General features: G+C 35.2%; 2 pseudogenes; both read left to right on the top strand.

The window, feature by feature from the left end:
- LOC128170701 (uncharacterized) overlaps positions 1-14,144 on the top strand; it is a 723,116-nt pseudogene extending 708,972 nt beyond the window's left edge.
- Positions 6,917-8,254, top strand: LOC128170728 (E3 ubiquitin-protein ligase TRIM36-like; annotated as a pseudogene).
- Positions 14,145-14,705: the final 561 nt, after the last annotated feature.

Here is a 14,705-nt window from a genome sequence, read left to right as displayed (position 1 = left end):
GCCATTTCAGAATTTATGGTCGCCATCAAAAAATAATTCACTCGCCATAATAACTGATAATAATTTTATAAACAAGTTAAATATGAAACAAATAATAAAGACTCCTGTATATACAGTAACATATATCCTTTATTACACTTTAACAAATTGACAATTTAAAATATGCATTTGAATTTCGATCCCGACATCAAATTGAAATGCAATTGAGTTACTCTTGATCGGGATTGAAGTTCACTAATTACAAACAACTTTCAACTTTCAAGGTGTGGATCTTAGTTCTTACACAGTACCAAACACACATGTTATAAAAAAGAAAGGAAGAACAGGTAGCAAAGATAAACTTAAGGATTATCATTTATGGAAAGAAATGTAATTTGTTTTATTTTAAATTTAAATTTAAAATGTCTTGTAATTTGCCATGACAAAGCTACAGCTGACAAATCATGTTTAATGTTGAATGGAACCAATACATTTAGGAAAGACACTTTAAGTTTCCATTTAAGAAGTCAGGTTATTAATTATGACAAGAATAATCAATAAATGACTTTATTTTAGTAATACAGAACTGTAGTTTTCAAGTTGACAATATTTGATCTTTAATATTGAAAATTTTTTGGACAAGTGAAGTTGAAGTTCGGACAAGTAAATATCTTGGACACTTGTCCAAATGGACAAGTAGGAAAAAAAGTTAATGTAGAGCCATGAATTCTAATCAGTGCCTCCACAGTAGTGGGATCTAAACAGCTACGAACATCACTCTTTATGCAGTTGACAGCACTGATGGTTCTCTCACACTGGGCACTGCTCACTGGATTTACCATGAGGATTCTCACCAAATGCAAGATGTTAGTCTACATTTCAGCAACGCTTGCTTCAAGCTAACATTTATTCAAACATTACATTGACCAAGAAATAATTTTTAACCGGGTTTTCCAACGGAAAAATCTGGTTATTAAAATGGTGAAAATGGCGGGCGGGTGGGCGGGCGGCTGCCAAAGGGGTACCCTCATTGTACGGATAACTCCTCCTACAAACTTGTTCTTTTGCAGATCAATTGTACATATATCAGAGGTGTGCATAATGCTAGGATTTTGATTTCTGATTATTTATCGAAAAAATACAGCTTTTGAACTTATTCAATTTTTGGCAAAATATTTCACATAGGGTACCCTCATTGTACGGATAACTCCTCCTACAGTTCTCAAGATAGGAAGTTGTTCTTTTGCAGATCAATTGTACATATATTAGAGGTGTGCATAATGCTAGGATTTTGAATTCTGATAATTTATTAAAAAAAAAAAAATCAGCTTTTGAACTTAGTCAATTTTTGGCAAAATATTGCATATAGGGTACCCTCATTGTACGGATAACTCCTTCTACAGTTCTCAAGATAGGAAGTTGTTCTTTTGCAGATCAATTGTACATATATCAGAGGTGTGCATATTGCTAGGATTTTGATTTCTGATAATTTATAAAAAAAAAATTATATACCAGCTTTTGAACTTAGTCATTTTTTGGCAAAATGTTGCATATAGGGTAATCTCATTGTACAGATAACTCCTCCTACAGTTTTCAAGGTAAGAAGTTGTTCTTTTGCAGATCAATTGTACACAAATCAGAGGTGTGCATATTGCTAGGATTTTGATTTCTGATTATTTATGAAAAAAATACCGGTACTAGCTTTTGAACTTAGTCATTTTTTGGCAAAATGTTGCATATAGGGTACTCCATTTCACTGGATATGGGTTGACATGGATTATGGATACAGTTCACATAAAAGAAAACCCGGTTTGTTGTCACATTGACAGCTATTCACTTGTTTGTTAGTTTCGATCCTGATTACGATGAATTTCGATCCTGATCACGACAAATTTCGATCCCAAGACGATCGCATTTCCAAATTTTCTCGGTCGCGAAAATGCGAGTTACTATGAAATTTTGGTCGCAAAATTGAAATTTTAGTCGCAACCTGGAGCACTGATATACATGTTTAGTACAGAAAATAAAGAACAAATTGTAAGCAGAGAAAGTCTGTGTGTGTGCACCTGTGTATGAGAGAGAGAGGGAGAGAGAGAGAAATAACATACCCGGTAGATGCAAAGTACATGTTTGAGAGTAAGCAGTATTTGATATAGTAAATGTAGATTTTTACGAGCTTGAAAAAGGTTAAAAAATTAAATTAAAAAAAAATATCAGACACTATATATACATAAAAAAACCAAAAAATGTGGATCAACATATTAAACATTGTATCATTTAAATGTGTATATTATTAAATCCCGCACCTGCGCGGGACATCATCAAGTACTAGTATTGAATAGTTCATAGGTTATACCAGTCTGTAGTATGTAACAGTTGATGGTCTCTTTACAGGTTCCCTGTGTCTGACTGTGCTGTGTACTGAGCGGTCAAAGAGAGAAATTATGTGGTATAGTATTTATGTAATATCACCATGTTCATGTAGCTATACTATGTATTTTTAGGTCACCTGAGTCAAATAGGCCACCTTCCCATTTGATGATTGATGTGTTAGACAAGGAGAAACATATCCTTGTGGTAATGTCTGGGCTGGGGTATTGTCCAATTATCTGCCCGGGAGACAGTCAAAAATCAACCAGGGTTAAGGGAATAGCAAAGCATGGGACATAAGCCAGTAATTAACATGTATACACTGGTGGGTTCCCATTTTGCACACATTTGATGATAGATGTGAATTGTATTTTGATAGCAAGTACAGAATGTTCTCTATAGGGGCAATAACACAACTACATTTTACCTATGTTTTATAACCCCATTTTAAAAAGTTACATTCTGTATTTCTAAGGTGAATTATAAATAAGAACATACTGAAGATATGTGTCACATTTGAAAAACAGTGGTTCAATAGAATCAGACAGAAGTCAAATCCTGTGTCAGCCCTCATTTCTATAACTAAGTTATTTCTCTAAATTATGGTGATGTGTGTGTGTGTTTGTGGAGAGAGACAGAGAGAGAGACAGAGAGACAGAATAAAATCTAATGAGTAATATTACATATACATGTTCAGTAGAAAAAACAAAGAAAGTATGAGAGAGAGAGAGAGAGAGAGAGAGAGAACATATCTGAGAAGTAAGGTAAATGATGAAGGAGAGAGAATAAGATCTAAAGAGAAATATTACATGTACAGGTTTACAGGTTTAGTAGAGAAAATCAGGGGGGAATTTTAAGCAAAGAAAGAGAGAGAGAGAGAGACAGAGAGGAGAGAGAGACAGAGAGAGAGAGAGAGAAGAGGGGGAGATAGAAGAACATTAGTACCTGTTGACAGAACAAAACTAAGAGAGAAGAGAGGGAGTAAGATATAAAGATTAAAATTACATGTACAGGTTTAGTACAGAAAATCAAGAACAAATTGTAAGCAGAGAAAGTCTGTGTGTATGCACCTGTGTATGTGCACCTGTGTATGTGAGAGAGAGGGAGAGAGAGAGAATTAACATACATTGTAGATGCAAAGTACATGTTTGAGAGTAAGCAGTATTTGATATAGTAAATGTAGATTTTTACGAGCTTGAAAAAGATTTAAGCTGCTTGGTCCGATATTTTTGTAGTTACAGTATCAAATTTTTTTTCATACAAATCATTTATCTTAGAAAGTTATGGACTTTCTCCTATTTACACCAGCAGAATCAGTCTCCCTTCAAAGTTAGAAATATTCAAAGTAAATAAAAATAATTTCTCTCTGGGCAAATAATTAAATAAACCAAAATGCATCACGGGAATGTTTGGAAAAGGAAACCGCTTGGTTTCGTCCCCCGAATGATTGGGGTTATTCAACCCGCATGCTATGCATTGATTGTAAAGAAAGCAGACTTTGGAAATATTAGCGAACAAAACGTTCACATGTTTATTTGTAATTTGTCTGATCATTTCGACGTTTATTTAAAGCGATGTTAAAGTCGTAATACAACCATACATGTCTCGATGTCAGGGGTGAAATTTAACATGAGGCGAAATAATGCGGTACTTTTTAATGTCGTTTGTTTGGTTAGCAAATTTTGTACGTATTTTTCTTCATTGAAATTTGGCATAATTGACGGGTAAAACTACTGCAATGTCTATTATTATACATAAACTAAGCATAGCCATCGTTTAAAAGCGTGCATAAAATTTGATATAAAATCGGACCAAGCAGCTTTAAGAAATGAATTAAGAAAAAAATCAGACACTATATATACATAAATTAACCAAAAAATATGGATCAACATATTAAACATTGTATCATTTAAATGTGTATATTATTAAATCCCACACTTGCTCGGGATATCATCAAGTACTAGTTTGTAATAGTTCATAGGTTATACCAGTCTGTAGAATGTAACAGTTGATGGTCTCTTTACAGGTTCCCTGTGTCTGACTGTGCTGTGTACTGAGAGGTCAAAGAGAGAATATATGTGGTATAGTATTCATGTAATATCACCATGTTCATGTAGCTATACTATGTATTTTTAGGTCACCTGAGTCACTCAGGAGACCCATTGCTATCTCACGTTTGTCGTTGTGTGTCATTCATAGACATTTTAGTATACATCTCTTAATGGGTATGAGGGCAGTAGTCATTGTGTTAGTCCTGGGGTAAGAACTGTTACTCGAGAGCATAGGCTGAGGTCAACATCAACTTCTTACCAAGGAACTGACAATATAACTATTGTCCACATTCCCATTTGATGATTGATGTGTTAGATGAGGAGAAACATATCCTTGTGGTAATGTCTGGGCTGGGATATTGTCCAATTATCTGCCCCGGGGACAGTCAAACAATCAGCCAGGATAAGGGAGATAGCCAATCGTATGTCATAAGCCAGTAGTTAACATGTATACATTGGTCGGTTCCCATTTTGCACACATTTGAGGATTAGGTGTGAATTGTATTTTGATAGCAATTACCATCTGTTCTCTACATGTGGTAAACACACAACTGCATTTTACCTATGTTTTATAACCACATTTAAAAAAGTTACATTCTGTATTTCATAGGTGAATTGTAAATATGAACATACTGAAGATATGTGTCACATTAAAAAAAACAGTGGTTCAATAGAATCAGACAGAAGGCAAATCCTGTGTCAGCCCTCATTTCTATAAGTTATGGTGATGTGTATGTGGAGAGAGAGAGAGAGAGAGATTACATGTCTAAGAGAAATAGAAAGATGCATATGTTTAACAGAGTTAGAGAGAGAGAGAGAGAGAGAGATTACATGTCTAAGAGATATAGAAAGATGCATATGTTTAACAGATTTAGTCAGAGAGAGAGAGAGAAGGCAAATCTTGTGTCAGCCCCCATTTCTATAACTAAGTTATGGTGATGTGTATGTGGGGGGGGGGGGGGGTAAGATTGAAAGAGTAATAATATTGCATGTACATGTTTAGAGAAAGTCTATTTGAGAGAGAGGGAAAAAGAATGAGAGAAAGAGGAGAGAGAATGAGGGAAAGAGAGAAAAAAGATAGAAGAGAGGGATGAAAGAAAGCAATATTACATATAAGAAGAGAGAGAGAGAGAGAAAGATTACATGTCTGAGAGAATAAGTAAGATGCACATGTTTACATGTACAACAGTAAGGAGAGAGAGAGAGAGAGAGAGAGAGAGAGGGTTTAGCAGTGAAAGTGTATAGCATTAAATGATTTATTTTTGACGTCTGCCGTTAGCAGACAAATTGAATATCGTGCGTTAGCGCGTTATGATAATTTGTCTGCTCATCTGACGGCAGTTATTGACACGACGACGTCAAAAATAAATCATTTAATGCTTATATTTACATTCCCTTACTGATGAAATCAATTGTTTACTTAAATAAATCAATATAAATTGCAGATCACGGAGGGAGCTAATTAGTAACAGCAAGAACAGCTGTTATATACAACCGGTTTAAACTGGTTATCGCATAGACTGTTGAGTTGAGATCAATGAGCATGAAAATATAATCCATGAAAAATAACTCTTTGAAATTTTGCTTTTAATTATAAAGTTATCGTTTTTGTTGAATAATTGTAAAACATAGTCATGATAGTGTTTTGACAACATTCATGAAATATATTTTTTTAACCGATAACATAGAAATCTTTGCTTGAGAACTACTTATGTAAATAATATGTAAATTCATACGCAGTGATTAGGTGTTGCATTTAGAGGTATTTAAAGATCATAAATTTTAATGGAAAAACACAGTAGAATGAAAATATTGAGGGATAAAGAGAACAGATGGAAGCAAAAACATATTTATCAGGAAATTATAAGAGACAGTGGCTTTGAGAAAGAATGAGAGATAAGAAGTACTTGTTTGGCTGTAAAATTAGAGATATTGAATGAAGGAGTAATAATGTGAGAGAGAGAGAGAGAGAGAGAGAAAGAAAGAGAGAGAGATTACATGGCTAAGAGAAATAGAAAGATGCATATGTTTAACAAAGACTAAATCAGAGAGAGAAAAAGGAGAGATAGAGAGAGAGAAATAGATTACAATAGTATAATGCACATGTTTATAATAGTAGGTCAGAGAGAGAAATAGGAGAGATAGAGAGGGGGGAGAGAGAGACAGACAGACAGCCATGCAGACAGATAGAAAGAGATGTTTATAAGAGTTGGTCAGAGAGAGAGAGAGATTACATCTTTGAGAGTAAGATATATTTAGTACATGTACATGTTTAATGGAGTTTGTCTGAAAGACAGAAATAGAGAAAAAAAGAAAGCAAAAATACAAGTTCAGAAGAGAAATCTGGGGAGATAGAGAAAAAGCATTTGTTTGAAAAAAGTCTGAGAGAAAGGAGGAATAAGATCTCTAGAGCAATTGTACATGAGAGAGAGAGAGAGGAGAGAGAGAGAAAGAGCAAGAATGCTTGTTTAGTATTAAAATTATAAAAAACAGAGATTGAGAGAAAGAAATAAAAAGAGCAGGAATACATGTTAGGTAAATTGAGACAGTAAATACCCGGTAATTGAATTCAACTAAATTGAGACGTGTACTCTACATCTTATTTTATTTTTTTCTCTGACTTTCTCTGCTAGATAATCATATAATACACTTTCTCAATTATGTACACATCCAAGAGAGAGAAACAGAGAGAAAGATATATAGAGATAAAACGATAGCAATAGAGAGAGAGAGAGAGAGAGAGAGAGAGAGAGAGAGAGAGCACCTAGCTCTTTCTCACTCAGCAATCTTGTGTTGTATTTTTCTACTGGTTGAGTGTCTCTATAATCAGAACCAGAATGATGGACCGTCAATTATCTTAGTAGGGAAAATATAGTATTTCTTTAATAAAAACATCTGCTTTAAACTAAAATATTTCTTATATAATTTGACATTGAAACTATAAAACAATGATAATTCTAAAACTCTTTATTTTCATTCAACAGGTTATGACCCAGAGCCCTCACATCATGGACACAGCAAGCTCCCGATACCGTGTACATCTGTGTTCTAAGTGTCCGGGGGACACAGCGTACTATTGTGTATCGTGTCCATGTGATCTGTGTCCCCAGTGTAAAGAGAACCATGTAAAAGATCTCCAAACAATAGACCATGATGTTGTGTCACACTGTGATAAAATCAACTACATCCCAACACAAGAGATCTGTGTAAGACATCCTAGCCATGTTTATACAAAGTACTGTGAACCTTGTCAAGTTCCTGCCTGTAATAATTGCCAAACACATAGAAAACACACTCAGATAGATGTTACAACAGCCTATAAAACAAAGCGACAACAACACAGAGGAACCATTCACACCATCAGAAGTGAGGCTCTCTTTTACAGACCTGTTCTCCTGACAGGAATCAAAGCTGATGTCAAAACCTGTCACACAGAATTCTCCCCCCTTCAATCAGAGATGTTAACAAAGGCCCAGAGACTGAAGGATCTCATTTACTATGTGGTATATGATCTATTGAACTATGTGTTATGTTACTTTGATTTCAAACACAGATGTAAAAAACAGAAGATAGAAATGATCAGACATATTGTCAGACTAAGGAGATATGAACACAGATATGTACAGCCAGCATTCACATTCAGTGCGCTACAATTCCTCTCATTCACAAAGACAGCCCTCCCCCAGATACATCTTACACTCCACACCAGCCAGCTCTCCATGACTGAGTCACTCAACAAGGAGGATGTGATGGAGTCACTGAGTGCAATCCAAATCACAGAGAGAGGAAACCGACGCGTAGGAAACCAGTGTCTGCTGAAACTGACGTCTGGTGCTGAGCTCCATCAATCTCTCACAGTGACAGGTGTTGATCGTTGTCGTCACATTTCCTGTGTGACATCAGACCGGGTCTGGGTCAGTGAAGGAAACAATCTCATGTTGACAGACACAACAGGTGTCCCTCTACATCGTGTGGAGGATTCATGTAGTGATTTATATACAGGAATACACACAGTGAACAGTGAGAGTGAACTGATTTATATAGATATGTATTCTAACATCAACAAACTGTCAAAGGATATGAAAACAACCACCACATTTATAGAGAGAACAGACTCTACATGGGTACCACGGAGTGTGTACTGGTCCCCGTCCACTGGGGATCTACTGGTCGCGATGTATAACATTGATACAGACACAGGCAAGGTAACCCGGTACAACCAGAGTGGACAACTCACACAAACCATACAGTACCACAACACAGGACAGGGACTGAATGGTGATCCTCGCTATATAACAGAGAACAACAATGGGGATGTCGTGGTGTCTGACTGGTTGTCTCGTGCTGTAGTGGTGACAGAGCGTGGAGGAAGACATCGTTTCTCCTACACAGGACATCCATCAGGATCAGGACTATGGCCATGTGGAATCTGTACTGACGCGCTGTCACACATCCTGGTGTGTGATGGTACAACCGAAACAGTACAGATGATAAATAAGGACGGTCAGTTCCTGTCACATCTACTGACAGAATCACAAGAGATGGATTCACCATGGAGCCTGAGTTATGATGTCAACACTCACCGTCTCTGGGTCGGATCACCGTACAACAACAAGGTGTGTGTCTACAGGTATATCACCAGACAGGACGCTCTGACAGGTAAGTCTGAGTCATTATCATTACCATTAATTAGATATAGATAACTAAGACACACAGTCCGTGTTAATTATCAGTCAATAAGATACATGTAAGACATGTTTATCTGTGTGATTGTTTGTCAATATAAACAACTCATTGTTACAGGGTTAGCTGTATCTACCAGTCATTGGGATTCAGTGTTTATCTAAAATATACAGAAATTAGATACATTATTTTATTAATTAAATGTACAGTTACATGTCATTGTGTTTAGTGAATAGAAATAGCAGGTTTCTGTATTTAATTATAAAATATATAGAGTGACTCATGTATATGTAATCAGTTATTTTGTTACATGTTAATTGACTTAACCTAATTAATTAGATAAATAAGAAAGCAAGTGTCATGGTAATCAGGTTAAAGTTTTAATTTGTAGATGTAGCTCTATCATTACATATACTGTATGTATTAATTAACAGCTAATTAATGACTTGTTGTAGATGAACACAGACCCCGTCCTGATGGAGACACCAGATACACAACACCTCGTCAAAAGACAGGCCATCGAATGCAACAACTTGTCGAAACTCAACTAAACGAAAGTAAAACTCACTGACGCATGTATTTGTAATGTTTTGTTACAAATGAATTGACTTAATTTAATTGATTAGATAAATAATAAAGCAAGTGTCATGGTAATCAGGTTAAAGTTTTACTTTGTAGATCTAGCTCTATCATTACATATAATGTATGGGATTTATTAATTAACAGCTAATTAATGCCTTGTTGTAGATGAACACAGACCCCGTCCTGATGGGGACACCATGTCCAGCTCAACACCAGCCGTATAATGGAGATAGCTGGGATATTGACAGGTTGTAAATGTTTCTGTACAAATCTAGTCTGCTCTCAAAACCACACATGTTGTTTGTCACTTTGTTCAACATCTGCAGCTGAAATTGAGCTGTGTATAATTCACATGGACTGTAATACTGACTCCTGTTTATTTCACACTTTGTGATCATCCAAACATGGCTGTCTGTTGCTGAGTGAGAAACATCATGTTATACAAGTTTTATTTTCTGAATGTGGAATATTATAAAACAAATATCCACATGAAGTCTATAATGTTAAACTGAACAATTAAACATTGTAAATGTTGGATCTTTATCAATTCCAAAATGTATCTTTGTTTTGCAAATTGTGCCATTATTATACCACATGTAATGGAATTGTTAGAGAATAATGATTTCAACCTATCCGCCAGTCAGTCCTGGTTTTTAAGCAAAACTTATATTAAACATCTGCACAGAATTTTATGAAACTTTTAAGGTATTTAGGACACAATGTGTAGATGTGCTAATTACTAGGAAGTTCCGATTCATTTATCTTTGTGAGAATTTTAGCCCCATTGAACTTGAATTTTGGCCAAATGTTGAATGATTTTTTTGAATGATTTTTTTGTAAGCGTGACTCTTCTCAAACAGCTGTATTGAATTTCGTAAAACTTTTTACGTAGTTGGGGCATAATGTGTTGATTTTCATGTTTCTAGGAAATTTAATTACAATGTTTTGTCTTGAATTTTTTAACCATTAGAATTAATTAGTATATTGTTGTTGTTTAAGACATATGATTAGATATGTGCATAATTGCAGAAAGCTTTGATCTGATGATGTTTTGCAAGTAATGACCTTTATCATTTTTAGCTCACCTGAGCTGAAAGCTCAAGTGACCTTTTCTGATCACAATTTGTCTGTCGTCTGTCAGTCTGTTTGTTTGTCTGTCTGTCCTCTGTCCATCAATTTTTTTCATTTTCAACATCTTCTCCTAAACTACTGGGCAAATTCAAAAAAAAACTTGGCACAAAGCACCCTTAGGCAGAGGGGATTCAAAGTCGTGAAAATTAAGCACCATGCCCTTTTTTAAGGTGAGATAATTAGAAAATATTGAAAATTCTTAAGAAGTTTTTTCAAAAATCTTTTTCTCAAGAATCATTTGGCCAGGAAAGCTGAAACTTATGTGAAAGCATCCTCAGGTAGTGTAGATTTAAAGTTGTGAAAATCTTGACCACTGGGGTTAGGGTGGGGCCACAATGGGACGTCGAACTTTTACATACGTATATTTAGAGTAATCTTTTTAAAAAAATCTTCTTTTCAAAAACTAATCTGGCAGCCAGGAAAGCTGAAATTTTTGTGGAAGACACCTCAGGTAGTGTAGAATTAAAGTTGTAAACATCTAGACCCCCCCCCCTGGAAGGGTGGGGCCTCTATTTAGTCAATGGGGGGTCAAATTTTTACATATGAATGTACTAATGTAGAGTAAATGTTTAAAAATCTTCTTCCCAGAAACTATTCAGCCAGGAAAGCTGAAACATAAGTAAAAGCATCCTCAGGTCAAAGTTGTGAAAATCATGACCCCGGGGTGTAGGGTGGGGCCACAATGGGGGAGGGGGGACGAACTCAAGTTTGTTCAAATCATGATCCCCTGGGTTAGGATGGGGTGACAATTTGGGGGGTGAGATCAAATTTTTACATACTAGGAATATATTGGGAAACATCTTTAGAAATCTTCTTCTATAAAACCATTTGTGTAGAAAAGCTCTAACTTTAATGAAAGCAACCTTAGGTAATGTAGATTCAAATTTGTTCAAATCTAAGGAGTATGATGGGGCTACATTGGGGATTCAATTTACAAGGAAAACATTTTAGTTGTTCACAAAAGCTGAAATGTTATAAGATAAAGATAAATAAATAAAAATCTTCTTCTCGATCTACTCCCACACATGTGGGCACAAAAATGAATACATGGTTATGATATCCACAATCTCCTTTACCTAAATTGTGAAATTCATGGCCCCTGGGTCAGGGGTTCAGGACATGGGGGGGGGGGGGCAATATAGTGTTAATGCATATAATGTTTAAAAATCTTCTCTTTTCTCACACATCTGCCAGTGTATAAAAAAAACTGACTAATAATTATGTTTACCAAGAAGTCCTCTACTGAAATTTTAATTTTCATGTCCCCTGGGGTATGGGTTTTGACTCTAGGGCAGGGCTAAAATGGATGTATAGATGTTAATGCATATAACGTTAAAAAATTATCTTCTTTACTGATAAAAACACACCTGAAAGGAAAACTGAATTCATGATTTTGTAGACCAGATCTTTTAGTTGTTCACCAAAATTAGAGGTTTCACAGTTCTTTTTTAATTAAATGTGGTCGTCATTACAAATTTATAATTTTTCTACTCCAGTATGAAACCTAATTAATAAGATGCATATATGAGACTCCATGACAAGTTTGTGTATGGGATATATGCTACTCAGGTGACCGTTAAGGCCAATTGGCCTCTTGTTTTGTATTAAATGCATACTCTGTCATTCATGGTGTGTAGCATTGTCAAGTAATGGGAGAACGTGGGTATTTGAGCTTGCTCACTTTTTATACCCCCGCTCCGAAGGAGAGGGGGTATACTGTTTTACCCTTTTGTGTCTGTCTGTCTGTCCGCCTGTAACAAAAATTTCTGTTGCATTCATCTCAGCAACTATTTATCACAGATGCTTGAAATTTTAAAACAGTGTTTGTTAGGGCATGCCATATCGTGGGATATATTTTTGTACCAATCGGACGTCAACTTCCTGTTAAATGACGACTTTGCCTATTTTTAACCAAAATTTTCAAACAAATATTTGTCAAAGATTTCTCAGGAACTATTTATCGCAGATGCTTGAAATTTTTACACAATATTTGTATAGGCATGCCATGTCGTGGGATATATTTTTGTACCAATCAGACGTGAACTTCCTGTTAAATGACGACATTGTTGATTTTTAGCAAAAATTTTCAAACAAATTTTTGTCAAAGAATTCTCAGCAACTGTTTTTCGCAGATGATTGAAATTGTTACACAGTATTCTACAGGCATGCTATATCGTGGGATGTATTTTTGTACCAATCAGACGTCAACTTCCTGTTAAATGAGTACTTTGTTTATTTTTAGCAAATGTTTATTTTTAGCAAAAATTTCAAACAAATTTTCGTCAAAGATTTCTTGTACCAATCGGACGTCAACTTCCTGTTAAATGAGTACTTTGTTTATTTTAGCCAAAATTTTTTAAAAAATTTTCCTCAAAGATTTCTCAGCAGCTATTTATCGCAGATGCTTGAAATTTTAACACACCATTTGTTTAGGCATGCAATATTGTGGGATATATTTCTGTACCAATCGGATGCCAGCTTTCTGTTAAATGTCGACTTTGCTTATTTTACATATTCACATCAGAGTGGGGGTATCACTAGTGAGCATTGGCTCACAGATATCTTGTTCTTTCTTTTAATACAGTTATAAACTAATTATTTTTGTTTCTTGCAGACAAGCTGCTTTTAGAACGCCTTCAGGCCAGTTCAGGGGGAGACAGTAGAAAACCTTCCCGGATTACCCATAATTCCAATGGAAATAATGCGTCGTCAATGGACTCTGTTTTTCTGAATGTGAACTTTATATAAATAATGCGTCGTCAATGGACTCTGTTTCTGTGTACATGGATTTAACATTTATGTGTTCGTCATCCTTTTTTTAAATTTTACATTTGTACTATATGTGTGTTTTACATAATAAGCTCCTGAGATCTCTTATAAATCTCTGCTGTACTTTGGTGCTAGGACAGAGATATCCCTTAGAAATGTGACGAATGTGTGATGAATTTTTTTTTAGTTTTGATTTGCACACAAGAAATTGATTAAAAAACACATGCAAAGGGGGGTAACTCCAATTTGTATTTTTCAATTTGAAATGAAAGAAAGTTACCCCCCTTCTATTAATGTTTTCTAGAGATATCTGTATTTTATGCTGTTGATCCCTGACATTTTTTTGTAGGAGAGTTTATTGAGTACAGTGGCGTCGGAAGCACATTTCTCCCTCAAAAAAAATGTTATATTGATCAGGTAGATGGAAAATTCATGTTTATGTAAATAGTTTTGGAGGAATATTGTGACCAAGTTTAAGTTTACTGATTTTCTTTTGTATTTACGCTTTCCATGAAGTACATACTACTTATATACACATGATGTTTGGTGAGTCGTAGCAATCTGTAGATAGAACTCAATAAATGTCATATTTCTTTTTAGTTTTGGCTTTTTTCTTAGAAAGACACTACTGTTGTATTTGGTACAAAAAAGTAAAATATGATGCTGTAACTTTATATACAATAACAAGACAATTATGTATTGGGACGAACCAAATCTGACAAACCAATCTCCTTTTGGATTCACTTTAGTTAGATGTTAATAGAGACTAGTCAACAATAAATTACAAAATGGAGATATTCTAATGCATGCAACGGGTTTTGTGCATGTAAAAGATGAAAAAAAATCTGAGTTTATTGCACAATGGCACGAAAACCATCTGCAATATACAAATTGTAAAACCCGAAAAGTAAAAAAGGAATTAGGTAATAAAACAATTATTTAATGCTTGAACAGTCAATAGACCAGATTTTTTCCCTTGGTGCAGGGAACAGCTCGGTATGATCTATTGATAGATGAACTGTTACCACAGTTGTAGTTACTTTACGTGAATAATGTCACCTCGCAGTCATGCTCATTAACACATATAATGTTACACGGGATGAGGAACTGTTACGTTTTTACCGTCACAGGCAATCACCC

The sequence above is a fragment of the Crassostrea angulata genome, chromosome 2, assembly GCF_025612915.1.
Source record: "Crassostrea angulata isolate pt1a10 chromosome 2, ASM2561291v2, whole genome shotgun sequence".
NCBI classification, from domain to species: domain Eukaryota; kingdom Metazoa; phylum Mollusca; class Bivalvia; order Ostreida; family Ostreidae; genus Magallana; species Magallana angulata.
Note: the sequence above shows the minus strand (reverse complement) of the source record. Positions and strands in the feature narration are given on the sequence as shown.